At 50.7% G+C, this 21,938-nt stretch overlaps 1 long non-coding RNA gene and 1 pseudogene across 5 annotated transcripts; both read right to left on the reverse strand.

Annotated features, from left to right (window-relative positions):
- Positions 1-2,898: 2,898 nt before the first annotated feature.
- LOC127927122 (N-acetylglucosamine-6-sulfatase-like) overlaps positions 2,899-21,938 on the reverse strand; it is a 44,636-nt pseudogene continuing 25,596 nt past the window's right edge.
- Positions 7,500-10,490, reverse strand: LOC127927120 (uncharacterized). Of its 5 annotated transcripts, none has more exons than XR_008126182.1 (6): positions 10,195-10,490; positions 9,466-9,922; positions 8,678-9,402; positions 8,354-8,418; positions 8,222-8,284; positions 7,500-7,645 (listed from the first exon to the last, which is right to left on the reverse strand). It is a non-coding gene; the product is annotated as an uncharacterized LOC127927120 (long non-coding RNA). The 5 variants fall into 5 exon arrangements; XR_008126181.1 differs by adding an exon at positions 7,771-7,835 and having other exon boundaries at positions 7,544-7,645; positions 8,222-8,418; XR_008126183.1 differs by lacking the exon at positions 8,222-8,284 and adding an exon at positions 7,836-7,898 and having other exon boundaries at positions 7,580-7,645.

Below are 21,938 nucleotides of genomic sequence, written 5' to 3' on the forward strand. Positions count from 1 at the left end.
ACCACTGGGGTAATAAGTTAGTGCTGTGCTGGAACAAACCCCTGCACCCCTTCTCTAGGACCAGGGTTAGTGACCACTGCGGTAATAAGTTAGTGCTGGGCTGGAACGCACCCCTTCTCTAGGACCAGGGTTAGTGACCACTGGGGTAATAAGTTAGTGCTGTGCTGGAACAAACCCCTGCACCCCTTCTCTAGGACCAGGGTTAGTGACCACTGGGGTAATAAGTTAGTGCTGTGCTGGAACAAACCCCTGCACCCCTTCTCTAGGACCAGGGTTAGTGACCACTGGGGTAATAAGTTAGTGCTGTGCTGGAACAAACCCCTGCACCCCTTCTCTAGGACCAGGGTTAGTGACCACTGGGGTAACATGTTGTACTATGACTGTGGTCAGATCTCTGTTTTCCAACAGTACATTTTAAAACACCACGAACCAGGAAGTGATTTCAGAATACCGTTAGTTTATTGGATAAAACACCCAGAAATGGAACAACCGCATAACAAAAAACTACTATCGAGAAGAAAATAAATGTGCAAAACCATGGAAACGTTTTGACAGACGGCTGGCCAATGGGATCAGAGGCTGGCCAATGGGATCAGAGGCTGGCCAATGGGATCAGAGGCTGGCCAATGGGATCAGAGACTGGCCAATGGATCAGAGACTGGCCAATGGATACGGTTGAATTATATGATTGGCAGGTTAGCCGTGTGTGATTAGTCTGACTGTGTAGAGACAATCCAAACAGGTTAACGGAAATTAAAGTGGACATTTATTTCTGTAACGTAACTAAATGCACCCTGTAGATAGAAATCTATAAAATCAGTTATAATCAACAAGAAACCCTCTGGAATTACAAACACACACAGTTGATGCTGGTTGATGTGCTGCCATGGCAACACATCAGAAGATGTTCAGTGAAAGGCCCTCAGTCTCCTCAGACTCCTCCCCTCCACACCACTAGACTCCTCCCCTCCACACCACTAGACTCCTCCCCCTCCACACCACTAGACTCCTCCCCTCCACCACTAGACTCCTCCCCTCCACACCACTAGACTCCTCCCCTCCACACCACTAGACTCCTCCCCTCCACACCACTAGACTCCTCCCCCTCCACACCACTAGACTCCTCCCCTCCACACCACTAGACTCCTCCCCCTCCACACCACTAGACTCCTCCCCCTCCACTGTTTCTGTCCGTACCACTAGACTCCTCCCCCTCCACTGTTTCTGTCCGTACCACTAGACTCCTCCCCCTCCACACCACTAGACTCCTCCCCCTCCACTGTTTCTGTCCGTACCACTAGACTCCTCCCCCTCCACTGTTTCACATTGTCCCAGATTCTTAGAACACAATGACGACATCCAGCTGTGACTCTATAAACGTGGATGCATTGGCTGTTTGTTTTGGTTGTAGATCAGATCATTTTGTGCCCAATACAAATAATGGTCATTTGGAGTCACTTTTACCTTTTTAAATAAGAATGGAACATGTTTCTGAGCACTTCTACATTAAAAGTGGATTAATTCAGGATTATCCGTAACCATGGTAGCATCCACATTAATGTAGAAGCGTTCAGAAACATATTCTATTCTTATTTACAATAAAAGTGACTCCAAAATGACCTGTTTCTGGTCCTACTGGGAGAAAGAGGAACAACCAGAATGGTTTCTAGTCCTACTGGAAGAAAGAGGAACAACCAGAATGGTTTCTAGTCCTACTGGGAGAAAGAGGAACAACCAGAATGTTTTCTAGTCCTACTGGGAGAAAGAGGAACAACCAGAATGGTTTCTAGTCCTACTGGGAGAAAGAGGAACAACCAGAATGGTTTCTAGTCCTACTGGGAGAAAGAGGAACAACCAGAATGGTTTCTAGTCCTACTGGGAGAAAGATGAACAATAGGAATGGTTTCTAGTCCTACTGGGAGAAAGAGGAACAACCAGAATGGTTTCTAGTCCTACTGGGAGAAAGAGGAACAACCAGAATGGTTTCTAGTCCTACTGGGAGAAAGAGGAACAATAGGAATGGTTTCTAGTCCTACTGGGAGAAGAGGAATAACCAGAATGGTTTCTAGTCCTACTGGGAGAAAGAGGAACAACCAGAATGGTTTCTAGTCCTACTGGGAGAAAGAGGAACAATAGGAATGGTTTCTAGTCCTACTGAGAGAAAGAGGAATAACCAGAATGGTTTCTAGTCCTACTGAGAGAAAGAGGAACAACCAGAATGGTTTCTAGTCCTACTGGGAGAAAGAGGAACAACAGGAATGGTTTCTAGTCCTACTGAGAGAAAGAGGAACAACCAGAATGGTTTCTAGTCCTACTGAGAGAAAGAGGAACAACCAGAATGGTTTCTAGTCCTACTGGGAGAAAGAGGAACAACAGGAATGGTTTCTAGTCCTACTGAGAGAAAGAGGAATAACCAGAATGGTTTCTAGTCCTACTGGGAGAAAGAGGAACAACAGGAATGGTTTCTAGTCCTACTGAGAGAAAGAGGAATAACCAGAATGGTTTCTAGTCCTACTGAGAGAAAGAGGAATAACCAGAATGGTTTCTAGTCCTACTGAGAGAAAGAGGAACAACCAGAATGGTTTCTAGTCCTACTGGGAGAAAGAGGAACAACAGGAATGGTTTCTAGTCCTACTGAGAGAAAGAGGAATAACCAGAATGGTTTCTAGTCCTACTGGGAGAAAGAGGAACAACAGGAATGGTTTCTAGTCCTACTGAGAAAGAGGAATAACCAGAATGGTTTCTAGTCCTACTGGGAGAAGAGGAACAACCAGAATGGTTTCTAGTCCTACTGGGAGAAGAGGAATAACCAGAATGGTTTCTAGTCCTACTGGGAGAAGAGGAACAACCAGAATGGTTTCTAGTCCTACTGGGAGAAGAGGAACAACCAGAATGGTTTCTAGTCCTACTGGGAGAAGAGGAACAACCAGAATGGTTTCTAGTCCTACTGAGAGAAAGAGGAATAACCAGAATGGTTTCTAGTCCTACTGGGAGAAAGAGGAACAACAGGAATGGTTTCTAGTCCTACTGAGAGAAAGAGGAACAACCAGAATGGTTTCTAGTCCTACTGTAGCAGGTCAAGACTTGTTAATTATTTGAAAAACAGCTGATTTGAGGTCATTGATTTTCCTCACGTAATTAACAAACACAACATGTAAAATTAAAATCAGTCAAACAGTGTCTTAAAATAACCAATCAATGGGTGATACTGTGTCCAAACACAGGGTAGACATGTTGTGTCCAGACTGTTAAAAGTGCTGTAGTGTGGAGTTTACAGAAGGTCCCCCTCCAACCCCTACAGGGCTGAGGTCTCAGACACTAGGGAACAGCAGCACGGGCTCAGACAGCCCTCCTCTCCTCAGGCCCGTCTCAGCCTGTTGCGCCGGTGGCTCCTGTTACTGAACATCAGGTGAGGGTCAAACGTATATCTGCAGAGATAAGAACAGAGGGGTGGTTAGAGCTGGGTGGTCTGGGGAAGGAGGGTGGGGTAGAGCTGGGTGGTCCGTGGAGGAGAGGTAGAGCTGGGTGGTCCGTGGGGAAGGAGGGGTGGGGTAGAGCTGGGTGGTCCGTGGAGAGGGTGGGGTAGAGCTGGGTGGTCCGTGGAGGAGAGGGTGGGGTAGAGCTGGGTGGTCTGTAGAAGGGAGGGTTAGTTCTGGGTGGTCTGGGGAGAGGAGATGGTTAGAGCTGGGTGGTCTGGGGAGAGGAGAGGGGGGTGGTGACTGGGTGGTCTGTAGAGAGAGAGGGTTAGTTCTGGGTGGTCTGGGAGAGGGAGATGGTTAGAGCTGGGTGGTCTGGGGGGAGGAGAGGGGTGGTAGAGCTGGGTGGTCTGTAGAGAGGAGAGGAGTGGGGGGTAGAGCTGGGTGGTCTGGGGAAGGGAGAGGGTGGGGGGGAAGAGCTGGGTGGTCTATAGAGAGGAGAGGGGGTAGAGCTGGGTGGTCTGTAGGAGGAGAGAGGGTGGGGGAAGAGCTGGTGGTCTGTAGAGGGAGAGGGGGTTAGAGCTGGGTGGTCTATAGAGAGGAGAGGGGTGGGAGGGTAGAGCTGGGTGGTCTATAGAGGGAGGGGTGGGAGGAGTAGAGGGAGATGGGGGTAGTGCTGGGTGGTCTGTAGAGAGGAGAGGTTAGTTCTGGGTGGTCTGGGGAGAGGAGAGCTGGGTGGTCTGTAGAGAGGAGAGGAGTGGGGGGTAGAGCTGGGTGGTCTGGGAAGAGCTGGGTGGAGAGGAGAGGGTTAGTTCTGGGTGGTCTGGGGAGAGGAGGGGTGGTAGAGCTGGGTGGTCTGTAGGAGAGGGTTAGTTCTGGGTGGTCTGGGGGAGAGGAGAGGGGGGGGTAGAGCTGGGTGGTCTGTAGAGAGGGAGGAGTGGGGGGAGAGCTGGGTGGTCTGGGAAGAGCTGGGTGGTCTATAGAGAGGAGAGGGGGGTAGAGCTGGGTGGTCTGTAGAGAGGAGAGGGGTGGGGGGAGAGCTGGGTGGTCTGTAGGAGGGAGAGGGGGTTAGAGCTGGGTGGTCTATAGAGAAGGAGAGGGGTGGGAGGGTAGAGCTGGGTGGTCTATAGAGAGGAGAGGGTTGGGGGTAGAGCTGGGTGGTCTGTAGAGAGGAGGGGTTAGAGCTGGGTGGTCTATAGAGAGGAGAGGGGTGGGAGGGTAGAGCTGGGTGGTCTGTAGAGGAGGAGAGGGTGGGGGGGAAAGAGCTGGGTGGTCTGTAAAGAGGGAGAGGGGGGTTAGAGCTGGGTGGTCTGTAGAGAGGAGAGGGGGGGGTTAGAGCTGGGTGGTCTATAGAGAGGAGAGGGTGGGGAAAGAGCTGGGTGGTCTGTAGAGAGGAGAGGGGTTAGAGCTGGGTGGTCTATGAGAGGGTTGGGGGTAGAGCTGGGTGGTCTGTAGAGAGGGGAGGGGGTAGAGCTGGGTGGTCTGTAGAGAGGAGAGGGTTAGAGCTGGGTGGTCTGTAGAGAGGAGAGGGTTAGAGCTGGGTGGTCTGTAGAGAGGAGAGGGAGGGTTAGAGCTGGGTGGTCTGTAGAGAGGAGAGGGAGGGTTAGAGCTGGGTGGTCTGTAGAGAGGAGGGAGGGTTAGAGCTGGGTGGTCTATAGAGAGAGGGGGGGTAGAGCTGGGTGGTCTGTAGAGGAGGGGGTAGAGCTGGGTGGTCTGTAGAGAGGAGGGGTAGAGCTGGGTGATCTGTAGAGAGGAGGGGAGTAGAGCTGGGTGGTCTGTAGAGAGGAGAGGGGGTAGAGCTGGGTGGTCTGTAGAGAGGAGGGGTGGGGAGTAGAGCTGGGTGGTCTGTAGAGAGGAGAGGGGGTAGAGCTGGGTGGTCTAGAGAGGAGGGTAGAGCTAGGTGGTCTGTAGAGAGGAGAGGGGTAGAGCTGGGTCGTCTGAGAGGAGATGGGTAGAGCTGGGTGGTCTGTAGAGAGGAGGGGGTAGTGCTGGGTGGTCTGTAGAGGAGAGGGTAGTGCTGGGTGGTCTGTAGAGAGGAGGAGGTAGAGCCGGGTGGTCTGTAGAGGGGACGGGGGTAGGCTGGGTGGTCTGTAGAGGGAGAGGGTAAGCTGGGTGGTCTGTAGAGAGGAGGGTGGGGGTAGAGCTGGGTGGTCTGTAGAGAGGAGAGGGGTAGAGCTGGGTGGTCTGTAGAGAGGGAGAGGGGTAGAGCTGGGTGGTCTGTAGAGAGGAAGGGGTAGAGCTGGGTGGTCTGTAGAGAGGAGGGGTAGAGATGGGTGGTCTGTAGAGAGGAGAGGGGTAGAGCTGGGTGGTCTGTAGAGAGGAGAGGGGGTATAGAGAGGAGAGGGGGTAGAGCTGGGTGGTCTGTAGAGAGAGGGGAGTAGAGCTGGGTGGTCTGTAGAGAGGAGAGGGGTAGAGCTGGGTGGTCTGTGGAGAGGGGGTGTAGAGCTGGGTGGTCTGTAGAGAGGAGAGGGGTAGTGCTGGGTGGTCTGTAGAGAGGAGAGGGTAGAGGCTGGGTGGTCTGTAGAGAGGAGAGGAGAGCTGGGTGGTCTGTAGAGGTTAGTGCTGGGTGGTCTGTAGAGAGGAGAGGGGGTAGAGCTGGGTGGTCTGTAGAGAGGAGAGGGGTAGAGCTGGGTGGTCTGTAGAGAGAGAGGGGTAGAGCTGGGTGGTCTGTAGAGAGGAGAGGGTAGAGCTGGTGGTCTGTAAGCTGGGTGTCTGTAGAGAGGAGATAGTGCTGGGTGGTCAGCTGGGTGGTCTGGGGAGGGGTAGACTGGGTGGTCTGAGAGGAGGGAGTAGTGCTGGGTGGTCTGTAGAGAGGAGAGGGCAGAGCTAGGGAGGGTGTGCTGGGTGGTCTGTAGAGAGGAGAGGGGTAGAGCTGGGTGGTCTGTAGAGCGGAGAGGGGTAGAGCTGGGTGGTCTGTAGAGAGGAGAGGGGTAGAGCTGGGTGGTCTGTAGGAGAGGGGTAGAGCTGGGTGGTCTGTGGGGTAGAGCTGGGTGGTCTGTAGAGAGGAGAGGGGTAGAGCTGGGTGGTCTGTAGAGAGAGGAGAGAGGGTAGAGCTGGGTGGTCTGTAGAGAGGAGAGGTAGAGCTGGGTGGTCTGTAGAGAGGAGGGGTAGAGCTGGGTGGTCTGTAATAGAGCTGGGTGGTTAGGGAGGGGTGGGGGTAGAGCTGGGTGGTCTGTAGAGAGGAGGGGGTAGTGCTGGGTGGTCTGTAGAGAGGGAGGGGGTAGAGCTGGGTGGTCTGTAGCTGGGTGGTCTGTAGAGAGGAAGGGGGGTGAGCTGGGTGGTCTGTAGAGAGGAGAGGGGTAGTGCTGGGTGGTCTGTAGAAGGAGAGGGGTAGAGCTGGGTGGTCTGTAGAGAGGAGAGGGGTAGAGCTGGGTGGTCTGTAGGAGAGGGTAGAGCTGGGTGGTCTGTGGCAGAGGGAGAGGGGTAGAGCTGGGTGGTCTGTAGAGAGGAGGGTGGGGGGGTAGAGCTGGGTGGTCTGTAGAGAGGAGGGGTAGTGCTGGGTGGTCTGTAGAGAGGAGGGAGGGGTAGAGCTGGGTGGTCTGTAGAGAGGAGAGGGTAGAGCTGGGTGGTCTGTAGAGAGGAGAGGGGTAGTGCTGGGTGGTCTGTAGAGAAGGAGAGGGGTAGAGCTGGGTGGTCTGTAGAGAGGAGAGGGGCAGAGCTGGGTGGTCTGTAGAAGAGGAGTAGAGCTGGGTGGTCTGTAGAGAGGAGGAGGGGGGGTAGAGCTGGGTGGTCTGTAGAGAGGAGGAGAGGGGGTAGAGCTGGGTGGTCTGTAGAGAGGAGAGGGGTAGAGCTGGGTGGTCTGTAGAGAGGAGAGGGGTAGAGCTGGGTGGTCTGTAGAGAGGAGAGGGGTAGAGCTGGGTGGTCTGTAGAGAGGAGAGGGGTGGTTGGTCAGTGTACCGTGTATCGTAGACCCCAGGGGTCCTACAGGACTGTCCAGAACAGGACTGGAGCATCATCAGTCTGTGGTTCATCTTCTCCAGGACTTCCTGGTCGATGGTCTTAGCCAGGTTAATGAGCTGGTAGGGGTCAACTGTCATGTTATATACCTCTACAAACACCTGGGGAACACAGAGAGAGAGTTAGTTATTACTAATGACCTGGTAGGGGTCTACTGTAATGTTATACACCTGGGGAACACAGAGTTAGTTATTACTAATGACCTGGTAGGGGTCTACTGTAATGTTATACACCTGGGGAACACAGAGAGAGAGTTAGTTATTACTAATGACCTGGTAGGGGTCTACTGTAATGTTATATACCTGGGAACACAGAGTTAGTTATTACTAATGACCTGGTAGGGTCTACTGTAATGTTATACACCTGGGAACACAGAGAGTTAGTTATTACTAATGACCTGGTAGGGGTCTACTGTAATGTTATATACCTGGGGAACACAGAGAGTTAGTTATTACTAATGACCTGGTAGGGGTCTACTGTAATGTTATATACCTGGGGAACACAGAGTTAGTTATTACTAATGACCTGGTAGGGGTCTACTGTAATGTTATACACCTGGGAACACAAGTTAGTTATTACTAATGACCTGGTAGGGGTCTACTGTAATGTTATATACCTGGGGAACACAGAGAGAGTTAGTTATTACTAATGACCTGGTAGGGTCTACTGTAATGTTATATACCTGGGAACACAGAGAGTTAGTTATTACTAATGACCTGGTAGGGGTCTACTGTAATGTTATATACCTGGGGAACACAGAGAGAGAGTTAGTTATTACTAATGACCTGGTAGGGGTCTACTGTAATGTTATATACCTGGGGAACACAGAGTTAGTTATTACTAATGACCTGGTAGGGGTCTACTGTAATGTTATACACCTGGGGAACACAGAGTTAGTTATTACTAATGACCTGGTAGGGGTCTACTGTAATGTTATACACCTGGGGAACACAGAGAGAGAGTTAGTTATTACTAATGACCTGGTAGGGGTCTACTGTAATGTTATACACCTGGGGAACACAGAGAGTTAGTTATTACTAATGACCTGGTAGGGGTCTACTGTAATGTTATACACCTGGGAACACAGAGAGAGTTAGTTATTACTAATGACCTGGTAGGGGTCTACTGTAATGTTATACACCTGGGGAACACAGAGTTAGTTATTACTAATGACCTGGTAGGGGTCTACTGTAATGTTATACACCTGGGAACACAGAGAGAGAGTTAGTTATTACTAATGACCTGGTAGGGGTCTACTGTAATGTTATACACCTGGGAACACAGAGTTAGTTATTACTAATGACCTGGTAGGGGTCTACTGTAATGTTATACACCTGGGGAACACAGAGTTAGTTATTACTAATGACCTGGTAGGGGTCTACTGTAATGTTATACACCTGGGGAACACAGAGAGAGAGTTAGTTATTACTAATGACCTGGTAGGGGTCTACTGTAATGTTATACACCTGGGGAACACAGAGTTAGTTATTACTAATGACCTGGTAGGGGTCTACTGTAATGTTATACACCTGGGGAACACAGAGAGAGAGTTAGTTATTACTAATGACCTGGTAGGGGTCTACTGTAATGTTATACACCTGGGGAACACAGAGTTAGTTATTACTAATGACCTGGTAGGGGTCTACTGTAATGTTATACACCTGGGGAACACAGAGAGAGAGTTAGTTATTACTAATGACCTGGTAGGGGTCTACTGTAATGTTATATACCTGGGGAACACAGAGAGTTAGTTATTACTAATGACCTGGTAGGGGTCTACTGTAATGTTATATACCTGGGGAACACAGAGTTAGTTATTACTAATGACCTGGTAGGGGTCTACTGTAATGTTATACACCTGGGGAACACAGAGAGAGAGTTAGTTATTACTAATGACCTGGTAGGGGTCTACTGTAATGTTATACACCTGGGGAACACAGAGTTAGTTATTACTAATGACCTGGTAGGGGTCTACTGTAATGTTATACACCTGGGGAACACAGAGAGAGAGTTAGTTATTACTAATGACCTGGTAGGGGTCTACTGTAATGTTATATACCTGGGGAACACAGAGTTAGTTATTACTAATGACCTGGTAGGGGTCTACTGTAATGTTATATACCTGGGGAACACAGAGAGTTAGTTATTACTAATGACCTGGTAGGGGTCTACTGTAATGTTATATACCTGGGGAACACAGAGTTAGTTATTACTAATGACCTGGTAGGGGTCTACTGTAATGTTATACACCTGGGGAACACAGAGAGAGAGTTAGTTATTACTAATGACCTGGTAGGGGTCTACTGTAATGTTATATACCTGGGGAACACAGAGAGTTAGTTATTACTAATGACCTGGTAGGGGTCTACTGTAATGTTATACACCTGGGGAACACAGAGTTAGTTATTACTAATGACCTGGTAGGGGTCTACTGTAATGTTATACACCTGGGGAACACAGAGAGAGAGTTAGTTATTACTAATGACCTGGTAGGGGTCTACTGTAATGTTATACACCTGGGGAACACAGAGTTAGTTATTACTAATGACCTGGTAGGGGTCTACTGTAATGTTATACACCTGGGAACACAGAGAGAGAGTTAGTTATTACTAATGACCTGGTAGGGGTCTACTGTAATGTTATACACCTGGGAACACAGAGAGAGAGTTAGTTATTACTAATGACCTGGTAGGGGTCTACTGTAATGTTATACACCTGGGGAACACAGAGAGAGAGTTAGTTATTACTAATGACCTGGTAGGGGTCTACTGTAATGTTATACACCTGGGGAACACAGAGAGAGTTAGTTATTACTAATGACCTGGTAGGGGTCTACTGTAATGTTATATACCTGGGGAACACAGAGTTAGTTATTACTAATGACCTGGTAGGGGTCTACTGTAATGTTATACACCTGGGGAACACAGAGTTAGTTATTACTAATGACCTGGTAGGGGTCTACTGTAATGTTATATACCTGGGGAACACAGAGTTAGTTATTACTAATGACCTGGTAGGGGTCTACTGTAATGTTATACACCTGGGGAACACAGAGTTAGTTATTACTAATGACCTGGTAGGGGTCTACTGTAATGTTATACACCTGGGGAACACAGAGTTAGTTATTACTAATGACCTGGTAGGGTCTACTGTAATGTTATATACCTGGGAACACAGAGAGAGTTAGTTATTACTAATGACCTGGTAGGGGTCTACTGTAATGTTATACACCTGGGAACACAGAGAGATATTAGCTGGTGAGACATGTCTACACATCCCTAGTGACTAAACAGTTCTCTCCCTTTTACCTCGTTGTCATCAAACTCGCAGTACTGGAGGTTGACAGAGGGGGCGACGGTACGAACGCAGGCGTAAGTGTTGTTGAAGGAGTCCTCACACACACAGTCAGGGAAACATACGGAGACCCCAGGACCCAGCAGGGGGCAGGCGGGATCAGACACATTAGACCCCTCCCCTTCATACTCCACCAGGAAGTCTGTTCTCCACGTAGTGCTGTTCACAGATCCCTCCTGAGAACACACACACCAGTTAAACACAGAGAATACACACACACCAGTTAAACACAGAGAATACACACACCAGTTAAACACAGAGAATACACACACCAGTTAAACACAGAGAACACACACACCAGTTAAACACAGAGAACACACACACCAGTTAAACACAGATCCCTCCTGACACAGAGAATACACACACCAGTTAAACAGAGAGAATACACACACCAGTTAAACACAGATCCCTCCTGACACAGAGAATACACACACCAGTTAAACACAGAGAACACACACACCAGTTAAACACAGATCCCTCCTGACACAGAGAATACACACACCAGTTAAACACAGAGAACACACACACACCAGTTAAACACAGAGAACACACACACACCAGTTAAACACAGAGAACACACACCAGTTAAACACAGAGAATACACACACCAGTTAAACACAGAGAATACACACACCAGTTAAACACAGAGAATACACACACCAGTTAAACACAGAGAATACACACACCAGTTAAACACAGAGAATACACACACCAGTTAAACACAGAGAATACACACACACACCAGTTAAACACAGAGAATACACACACCAGTTAAACACAGAGAATACACACACCAGTTAAACACAGAGAATACACACACCAGTTAAACACAGAGAATACACACACCAGTTAAACACAGAGAATACACACACCAGTTAAACACAGAGAATACACACACCAGTTAAACACAGAGAATACACACACCAGTTAAACACAGAGAATACACACACCAGTTAAAACACAGAGAATACACACACCAGTTAAACACAGAGAATACACACACCAGTTAAACACAGAGAATACACACACAACAGTTAAACACTGATCCCTCCTGACACAGAGAATACACACACCTGCCACCATGTCTAGGCTGCGCTGCGCTGGGCCGCTGCGTTGGGCCGCTGCGTTGCGTTGCGCTAGGCCGCTGGGCTGCGTTGCGCTAGGCCGCTGCGCTAGGCCGCTGCGTTGCGCTAGGCCGCTGCGTGCGCTAGAGCCGCTGCGTTGCGCTAGGCCGCTGCGTTGCGCTAGGCCGCTGCGCTGCGCTAGGCGCTGCGCTGCGCTAGGCCCCTGCGCTGCGTGCGCTGCGTTGCGTGCGCTAGCCGCTGCGTTGCGCTAAACCCCGCTGCACGTGCGCTAGGCCGCTACGTTGCGCTAAACGCTGCGTTACGCTAAACGCTGCGTTACGCTAGGCCGCTGCGTTGCGCGAGGCCGCTGCGTTGCGCGAGGCCGCTGCGTTGCGTTGCGCGAGGCCGTTGCGTTGCGCTAGGCCCCTGCGCTGCATTGCGCTGCGCTAGGCCCCTGCGCTGCGCTAGGCCGCTGCGCTGCGTTGCGCTAGGCCGCTGCGTTGCGCTAGGCCGCTGCGTTGCGCTAGGCCGCTGCGTTGCGCTAGGCTGCGTTGTGCTAGGCTGCATTGACATTGTACTAGGTGTTATATATAGTATAGTGGGTTCTCACCAGTACAGACAGGAAGGACATGACGTTGTACTAGGTGTTATATATAGTATAGTGGGTTCTCACCAGTACAGACAGGAAGGACATGACGTTGTACTAGGTGTTATATATAGTATAGTGGGTTCTCACCAGTACAGACAGGAAGGACATGACGTTGTACTAGGTGTTATATATAGTATAGTGGGTTCTCACCAGTACAGACAGGAAGGACATGACGTTGTACTAGGTGTTATATATAGTATAGTGGGTTCTCACCAGTACAGACAGGAAGGACATGACGTTGTACTAGGTGTTATATATAGTATAGTGGGTTCTCACCAGTACAGACAGGAAGGACATGACGTTGTACTAGGTGTTATATATAGTATAGTGGGTTCTCACCAGTACAGACAGGAAGGACATGACGTTGTACTAGGTGTTATATATAGTATAGTGGGTTCTCACCAGTACAGACAGGAAGGACATGACGTTGTACTAGGTGTTATATATAGTATAGTGGGTTCTCACCAGTACAGACAGGAAGGACATGCCGTTGTACTAGGTGTTTATATAGTATAGTGGGTTCTCACCAGTACAGAGACAGGAAGGACATGATGTTGTACTAGGTGTTATATATAGTATAGTGGGTTCTCACCAGTACAGACAGGAAGGACATGCCGTCCATGGAAGTCTTGCTGGCGTTGTACCCGGCCATGTCCAGGATGGTAGGACCCAGGTCAACGTTCTGGACCGCCAGCCCGGTGGTCTGGATTAGGGCTTGATGTTGGGCCCTCGGATCAGCAGAGGAACTCTTATATCAGACTCATACAGCTGCCTCTTATCCAGGGGGAGAGAGAACTGACCTGGGGGGGTGGGAGGAGGAGGGGGTCAGCAGAGGGGAGAGAGAGAACTGACCTGGGGGGTGGGAGGAGGAGGGGGTCAGCAGAGTGGAGAGAACTGACCTGGGGGTGGGGAGGAGGGGGTCAGCAGAGTGGAGAGAGGCAGACCTGGGGGGGGGGAGGAGGAGGGGGTCAGCAGAGTGGAGAGAGAAACTGACCTGGGGAGAGAGGGGGTCAGCAGAGTGGAGAGAGAGAACTGACCTGGGGGAGGGGGGTCAGCAGAGTGGTATCCAGGGGAGAGAGAACTGACCTGAGAAGTCAGCAGAGTGTAATCCAGGGAGAAGAGAACTGACCTGAGGGGGTCAGCAGAGTGGTATCCAGGGGAGAGAGAACAGACCTGAGGGTCAGCAGAGTGGTATCCAGGGGGAGAAGAACTGACCTGAGGGTCAGCAGAGTGGTATCCAGGGGAGAGAGAACTGACCTGAGGAAGTCAGCAGAGTGGAGAGAGAGAACTGACCTGGGGAGAGGGGGTCAGCAGAGTGGTATCAGGGGAGAGAGAACTGACCTGGGGGGGTGGGAGGAGGAGAGGGTGGGGGTGATCAGCAGAGTGGAGTGAAGAACGACCTGGGGGGTCAGCAGAGTGGAGTGAGAGGAGACGACCTGGGGGTTGGGAGGAGGAGGGGGATCAGCAGAGTGGGTGAGAGAACTGACCTGGGGGGGGGGGGGGGGGTCAGCAGAGTGGGAGAGAGAACTGACCTGGGGGGGGAGGAGGAGGAGGGTGTCAGCGGAGTGGAGTGAGAGAACTGACCTGGGGGGGTGGGGTGGGGGGGGGTCAGCAGAGTGGTAGCTATCCTCTTAGGAGGGGGTGGAGATGTACCTGTGTCAGGTGTGTCATGTACCTGTGTGGTATCCGTTGTCTGAGGTAAAGATGATGTAAGTGTTGTCCAGTTCCCCTCTGACCTCTAACCTCTTCACCACCTTCTCCACCAAGTCATCCACTGACAGCAGAGTACGCCACCTTGTGGGGGGGAGGGCAAACATTACTCAAAGGATAGGGGGGGATACATAACTCATAAAGGATACATTATAACTCATAAAGGATACATTATAACTCAAAGGATACATTATAACTCATAAAGGATACATTATAACTCATAAAGGATACATTATAACTCATATAGGATACATTATAACTCATATAGGATACATTATAACTCATATAGGATACATTATAACTCATAAAGGATACATTATAACTCATAAAGGATACATTATAACTCATAAAGGATACATTATAACTCATAAAGGATAGTGTGGTGTTGTGAGAGAAGATGGGAGGAGAGAGAAGAGGTACTACTAACCGTTTCCTGTAGGCCTCGTCCAGCAACTCGATAGAGGAGTTCGTCATGGGAGTTTTGGCCTGTCTGATCAGCCAGTGCTTGTCCTTGAGAAGGTCATTATGGGACAGACAGAGCACTAATTAACTGGTAGGTCTCTGTGGTGTGTCATTATGGGACAGACAGAGCACTAATTAACTGGTAGGTCTCTGTGGTGTGTTGAGAGGTCATTATGGGACAGACAGAGCACTAATTAACTGGTAGGTAGGTCTCTGGTGTGTTGAGAGGTCATTATGGGACAGACAGAGCACTAATTAACTGGTAGGTAGGTCTCTCTGGTGTGTTGAGAGGTCATTATGGGACAGACAGAGCACTAATTAACTGGTAGGTCTCTGTGGTGTGACATGGGACAGACAGAGCACTAATTAACTGGTAGGTCTCTGTGGTGTGTTGAGAGGTCATTATGGGACAGACAGAGCACTAATTAACTGGTAGGTCTCTGGTGTGTTGAGAGGTCATTATGGGACAGACAGAGCACTAATTAACTGGTAGGTCTCTGGTGTGTTGAGAGGTCAGACGTGGCCATCAGACAGTGGGAAAGGAGAGGGGATACAGAGTCTGAAAGCACTGAAATGTGTCTTCAGCATTTAACCCAACCCCTGAGGTGCGGAGGACTGCCTAAATCCACGTCAACGACATCAGCTCCCGTAAAGCATTATTGTTAGGGGTAACTGCCTTGCTCAAGAGAAGAACGTCTCGGGGGTTCGAACCAGAAACGTTTCGGTTACTGGCCCTACGCTAGGCTACACGCCACCCCTAAAACGGTAGAGGACGAAGAGACGTTCCCCCCTAAAACGGTAGAGGATGAAGAGACGTTCCCCCCTAAAACGGTAGAGAGGATGAAGAGACGTTCCCCCCTAAAAGGGTAGAGGACGAAGAGACGTTCCCCCCTAAAAGGGTAGAGAGGACGAAGAGACGTTCCCCCCTAAAACGGTAGAGGACGAAGAGACGTTCCCCCCTAAAAGGGTAGAGGACGAAGAGACGTTCCCCCCTAAAACGGTAGAGAGGACGAAGAGCGTTCCCCCTAAAAGCGGTAGAGAGGGCGAAGAGACGTTCCCCCTAAAACGGTAGAGGATGAAGAGGCGTTCCCCTAAAACGGTAGAGGACGAAGAGGCGTTCCCCCTAAAGCGGTAGAGAGGATGAAGAGGCGTTCCCCCTAAAAGCGGTAGAGAGGATGAAGAAGCGTTCCCCCTAAAACGGTAGAGGATGAAGAGAGCGTTCCCCCTAAAACGGTAGAGAGGATGAAGAGACGTTCCCCCTAAAACGGTAGAGATGAAGAGCGTTCCCCCTAAAACGGTAGAGAGGATGAAGAGACGTTCCCCCTAAAACGGTAGAGGATGAAGAGCGTTCCCCTAAAGCGGTAGAGAGGATGAAGAGGCGTTCCCCTAAAGCGGTAGAGGATGAAGAGCGTTCCCCTAAAACGGTAGAGGATGAAGAGACGTTCCCCCTAAAACGGTAGAGAGGATGAAGAGACGTTCCCCTAAAACGGTAGAGAGGATGAAGAGCGTTCCCCTAAAACGGTAGAGAGGATGAAGAGGCGTTCCCCCTAAAACGGTAGAGAGGACGAAGAGGCGTTCCCCCTAAAAACGGTAGAGAGGATGAAGAGGCGTTCCCCCTAAAACGGTAGAGAGAGGATGAAGAGACGTTCCCCCATAAAACGGTAGAGGATGAAGAGCGCTCCCCCTAAAGCGGTAGAGGATGAAGAGGCGTTCCCCCTAAAGCGGTAGAGAGGATGAAGAGGCGTTCCCCCTAAAAGCGGTAGAGAGGATGAAGAGACGTTCTCCCCTAAAACGGTAGAGAGGATGAAGAGGCGTTCCCCCTAAAACGGTAGAGGATGAAGAGCGTTCCCCCTAAAAAAGCGGTAGAGGACGAAGAGCGTTCCCCCTAAAACGGTAGAGAGGACGAAGAGGCGTTCCCCCTAAAACGGTAGAGGATGAAGAGCGTTCCCCCTAAAACGGTAGAGGATGAAGAGCGTTCCCCCTAAAACGGTAGAGAGGATGAAGAGGCGTTCCCCCTAAAACGGTAGAGGATGAAGAGAGCGTTCCCCCTAAAACGGTAGAGGATGAAGAGACGTTCCCCCTAAAACGGTAGAGGATGAAGAGGCGTTCCCCCTAAAACGGTAGAGGATGAAGAGCGTCCCCCTAAAACGGTAGAGAGGATGAAGAGAGCGTTCCCCCTAAAAGCGGTAGAGGATGAAGAGCGTTCCCCCTAAAACGGTAGAGGATGAAGAGAGCGTTCCCCCTAAAACGGTAGAGAGGATGAAGAGCGTTCCCCCTAAAACGGTAGAGGGACGAAGAGCGTTCCCCCTAAAGCGGTAGAAGGGCGAAGAGGCGTTCCCCCTAAAGCGGTAGAGAGGATGAAGAGCGTTCCCCCTAAACGGTAGAGGATGAAGAGGCGTTCCCCCTAAAAGCGGTAGAGAGGATGAAGAGCGTTCCCCCTAAAACGGTAGAGGATGAAGAGCGTTCCCCCTAAAACGGTAGAAGGGCGAAGAGGCGTTCCCCCTAAAACGGTAGAAGGGCGAAAAGAGCGTTCCCCCTAAAACTGTAGAGGACGAATAGACATTCCCCCTAAAAGCGGTAGAAGGGCGAAGAGGCGTTCCCCCTAAAAAAGCGGTAGAAGGGCGAAGAGGCGTTCCCCCTTAAAACGGTAGAGGATGAAGAGCGTTCCCCTTAAAACGGTAGAGGATGAAGAGCGTTCCCCCTAAAACTGTAGAGAGGATGAAGAGGCGTTCCCCCTAAAGCGGTAGAGGATGAAGAGCGTTCCCCTAAAGCGGTAGAGAGGATGAAGAGCGTTCCCCCTAAAGCGGTAGAGGATGAAGAGGCGTTCCCCCTAAAAAAACGGTAGAGAGGATGAAGAGAGCGTTCCCCCTAAAGCGGTAGAGGATGAAGAGGCGTTCCCCCTAAAGCGGTAGAGGATGAAGAGGCGTTCCCCCTAAAGCGGTAGAGAGGATGAAGAGCGTTCCCCCTAAAACGGTAGAGAGGACGAAGAGCGTTCCCCCTAAAACGGTAGAGAGGATGAAGAGCGTTCCCCCTAAAACGGTAGAGAGAGGATGAAGAGGCGTTCCCCATAAAACGGTAGAGGATGAAGAGACGCTCCCCTAAAGCGGTAGAGGATGAAGAGGCGTTCCCCCTAAAAGCGGTAGAGAGGATGAAGAGAGCGTTCCCCCTAAACGGTAGAGAGGATGAAAGGCGTTCTCCCCTAAAGCGGTAGAGAGGATGAAGAGGCGTTCCCCCTAAAGCGGTAGAGGATGAAGAGAGCGTTCCCCCTAAAACGGTAGAGAGGACGAAGAGGCGTTCCCCCTAAAACGGTAGAGAGGGCGAAGAGACGTTCCCCCTAAACGGTAGAGGATGAAGAGAGCGTTCCCCCTAAAGCGGTAGAGGATGAAGAGAGCGTTCCCCTAAAACGGTAGAGAGGATGAAGAGGCGTTCCCCTAAAGCGGTAGAGGATGAAGAGCGTTCCCCCTAAAAGCGGTAGAGGATGAAGAGCGTTCCCCTAAAGCGGTAGAGGATGAAGAGCGTTCCCCCTAAAGCGGTAGAGGATGAAGAGGCGTCCCCCTAAAGCGGTAGAGAGAGGATCGTTCCCCCTAAAACGGTAGAGGATGAAGAGGCGTTCCCCCTAAAGCGGTAGAGGATGAAGAGGCGTTCCCCCTAAAAGCGGTAGAGAGAGGATGAAGAGCGTTCCCCTAAAGCGGTAGAGGGCGAAGAGGCGTTCCCCCTAAAGCGGTAGAAGGGCGAAGAGCGTTCCCCCTAAAACGGTAGAGAGGACGAAGAGGCGTTCCCCCTAAAACGGTAGAGAGGATGAAGAGGCGTTCCCCCTAAAGCGGTAGAGGATGAAGAGGCGTTCCCCATAAACGGTAGAAGGATGAAGAGGCGTTCCCCCTAAAGCGGTAGAGAGGATGAAGAGGCGTTCCCCCTAAAGCGGTAGAGAGGATGAAGAGACGTTCCCCCTAAAACGGTAGAGGATGAAGAGCGTTCCCCCTAAAACGGTAGAGAGGATGAAGAGCGTTCCCCCTAAAGCGGTAGAAGGATGAAGAGGCGTTCCCCCTAAAGCGGTAGAGAGGATGAAGAGGCGTTCCCCCTAAAGCGGTAGAGGATGAAGAGAGCGTTCCCCTAAAACGGTAGAAGGGCGAAGAGCGTTCCCCCTAAAAAACGGTAGAGAGGGCGAAGAGCGTTCCCCCTAAAACGGTAGAGGATGAAGAGGCGTTCCCCCTTAAAACGGTAGAGGATGAAGAGCGTTCCCCCTAAAAGCGGTAGAGAGGATGAAGAGGCGTTCCCCCTAAAGCGGTAGAGGATGAAGAGGCGTTCCCCCTAAAACGGTAGAGAGGATGAAGAGGCGTTCCCCCTAAAACGGTAGAGAGGATGAAGAGCGTTCCCCCTAAAACGGTAGAGGATGAAGAGGCGTTCCCCCTAAAAGCGGTAGAAGGGCGAAGAGGCGTTCCCCCTAAAGCGGTAGAGAGGACGAAGAGCGTTCCCCCTAAAACTGTAGAGGACGAATAGACATTCCCCCTAAAAAACGGTAGAAGGGCGAAGAGGCGTTCCCCCTAAAGCGGTAGAGAGGATGAAGAGAGCGTTCCCCTTAAAGCGGTAGAGGATGAAGAGGCGTTCCCCCTTAAAGCGGTAGAGGATGAAGAGGCGTTCCCCTAAAACTGTAGAGAGGATGAAGAGGCGTTCCCCCTAAAACGGTAGAGGATGAAGAGGCGTTCCCCCTAAAGCGGTAGAGAGGATGAAGAGGCGTTCCCCCTAAAACTGTAGAGGATGAAGAGCGTTCCCCCTAAAGCGGTAGAGAGGATGAAGAGAGCGTTCCCCCTAAAACGGTAGAGGATGAAGAGACGTTCCCCCTAAAACGGTAGAGAGGATGAAGAGGCGTTCCCCCTAAAAGCGGTAGAGAGGATGAAGAGGCGTTCCCCACTAAAAGCGGTAGAGAGGATGAAGAGCGTTCCCCCTAAAGCGGTAGAGGATGAAGAGACGTTCCCCCCTAAAACTGTAGAGAGGATGAAGAGACGTTCCCCCCTAAAACGGTAGAGGATGAAGAGACGTTCCCCCCTAAAACGGTAGAGAGGACGAAGAGACGTTCCCCCCTAAAACGGTAGAGAGGATGAAGAGACGTTCCCCACTAAAACGGTAGAGAGGATGAAGAGATGCAGGTATTGAAGACTTGCACGGTGTTTGGGGGTGGTGATGATGTTGAGGTTGTGGTGGTATGGGTGCTGTGGTGGTACGGGTGCTGTGGTATGGGTGGTGTGGTGGTATGGGTGCTGCGGTGGTATGGGTGCTGCGGTGGTATGGGTGCTGCGGTGGTATGGGTGCTGCGGTGGTATGGGTGCTGCGGTGGTGGTATGGGTAGTGTAGTATGGGTGCTGCGGTGGTATGGGTGCTGCGGTGGTATGGGAGCTGCGGTGGTGGTATGGGTAGTGTAGTATGGGTGGTGTGGGTGGTGTGGTATGGTTGCTTTGGTGGTATGGGTGCTGTGGTGGTATGGCGGTATGGGTGGTGTGGTTGCTGTGGTGGTATGGGTGCTGCGGTATGGGTGGTGCGGTGGTATGGCGGTATGGGTGGTGTGGTGGTATGGGTGGTGTGGTATGGGTGCTGCGGTGGTATGGGTGGTGTGGTATGGGTGCTGCGGTGGTATGGGTGGTGTGGTGGTGTGGTATGGGTGCTGTGGTGGTATGGGTGGTGTAGTATTGGGTGCTGTGGTGGTATGGAGGGTGTAGTATGGGTGGTGTGGTGTGGTGCTGCGGTGGTATGGGTGGTGTGTGGTGTGGTTGGTGTGTGGTGTGGTGTGGTTGGTGTGGTGTGGTATGGTATGTGTGGTATGGTATGGTTGTTGTGGTGTGGTATGGTATGGTTGGTGTGGTATGGTTGGTGTATGGTATGGTTGGTGTGGTATGGTTGGTGTGGTATGGTTGGTGTGGTATGGTTGGTGTATGGTATGGTTGGTGTGGTATGGTATGGTTGTTGTGGTATGGTTGGTGTGGTATAGTTGGTGTGGTATGGTATGGTTGGTGTATGGTATGGTTGGTGTATGGTATGGTTGGTGTGGTATGGTTGGTGTGGTATGGTATGGTTGGTGTGGTATAGTTGGTGTGGTATGGTTGGTGTATGGTATGGTTGGTGTATGGTATGGTTGGTGTGGTATGGTATGGTTGGTGTGGTATGGTTGGTGTGGTATGGTATGGTTGGTGTATGGTTGGTGTATGGTATGGTTGGTGTGGTATGGTATGGTTGGTGGTTGTTGTGGTGTGGTTGGTGTGGTTGGTGTGGTATGGTATGGTTGGTGTGGTATGGTTGGTGTGGTTGGTATGGTATGGTTGGTGTGGTGTGGTTGGTGTGGTATGGTTGGTGTGGTATGGTTGGTGTGGTATGGTTGGTATGGGAGCGTCTGCTAAATGACTTAAATGTAAATGTAATGTATGGTATGGTTGGTGTATGGTATGGTTGGTGTGGTGTGGTTGTTGTGGTATGGTTGTTGTGGTATGGTTGGTGTGGTATGGTTGGTGTATGGTATGGTTGGTGTGGTTGGTGTGGTATGGTTGGTGTATGGTATGGTTGGTGTGGTATGGTTGGTGTGGTATGGTTGGTGTGGTATGGTATGGTCGGTGTGGTATGGTATGGTGTGGTGTGGTTGGTGTGGTATGGTATGGTGTGGTGTGGTTGGTGTGGTATGGTTGGTGTGGTATGGTTGGTGTGGTGTGGTATGGTAGTTGTGGTATGGTTGGTGTGGTATGGTATGGTTGGTGTGGTGTGGTATGGTATGGTTGGTGTGGTATGGTATGGTTGTTGTGGTATGGTTGTTGTGGTATGGTTGGTGTGGTGTGGTGTGGTTGGTGTGGTGTGGTATGGTATGGTTGGTGTGGTGTGGTGTGGTATGGTTGGTGTGGTATGGTATGGTTGGTGTGGTGTGGTATGGTATGGTTGTTGTGGTATGGTTGGTGTGGTATGGTATGGTTGGTGTATGGTATGGTTGGTGTATGGTATGGTTGGTGTGGTATGGTATGGTTGGTGTATGGTATGGTTGGTGTATGGTTGGTGTATGGTTGGTGTATGGTATGGTTGGTGTGGTATGGTATGGTTGGTGGTTGTTGTGGTGTGGTGTGGTTGGTGTATGGTATGGTTGGTGTATGGTATGGTTGGTGTATGGTATGGTGTGGTATGGTTGTTGTGGTATGGTTGGTGTGGTATGGTTGTTGTGGTATGGTTGGTGTGGTATGGTTGGTGTATGGTATGGTTGGTGTATGGTATGGTTGGTGTATGGTATGGTTGGTGTATGGTATGGTTGTTGTGGTATGGTATGGTTGGTGTGGTGTGGTGTGGTATAGTATGGTTGGT

The sequence above is a fragment of the Oncorhynchus keta genome, unplaced genomic scaffold (assembly GCF_023373465.1).
Source record: "Oncorhynchus keta strain PuntledgeMale-10-30-2019 unplaced genomic scaffold, Oket_V2 Un_contig_9458_pilon_pilon, whole genome shotgun sequence".
NCBI lineage: Eukaryota > Metazoa > Chordata > Actinopteri > Salmoniformes > Salmonidae > Oncorhynchus > Oncorhynchus keta.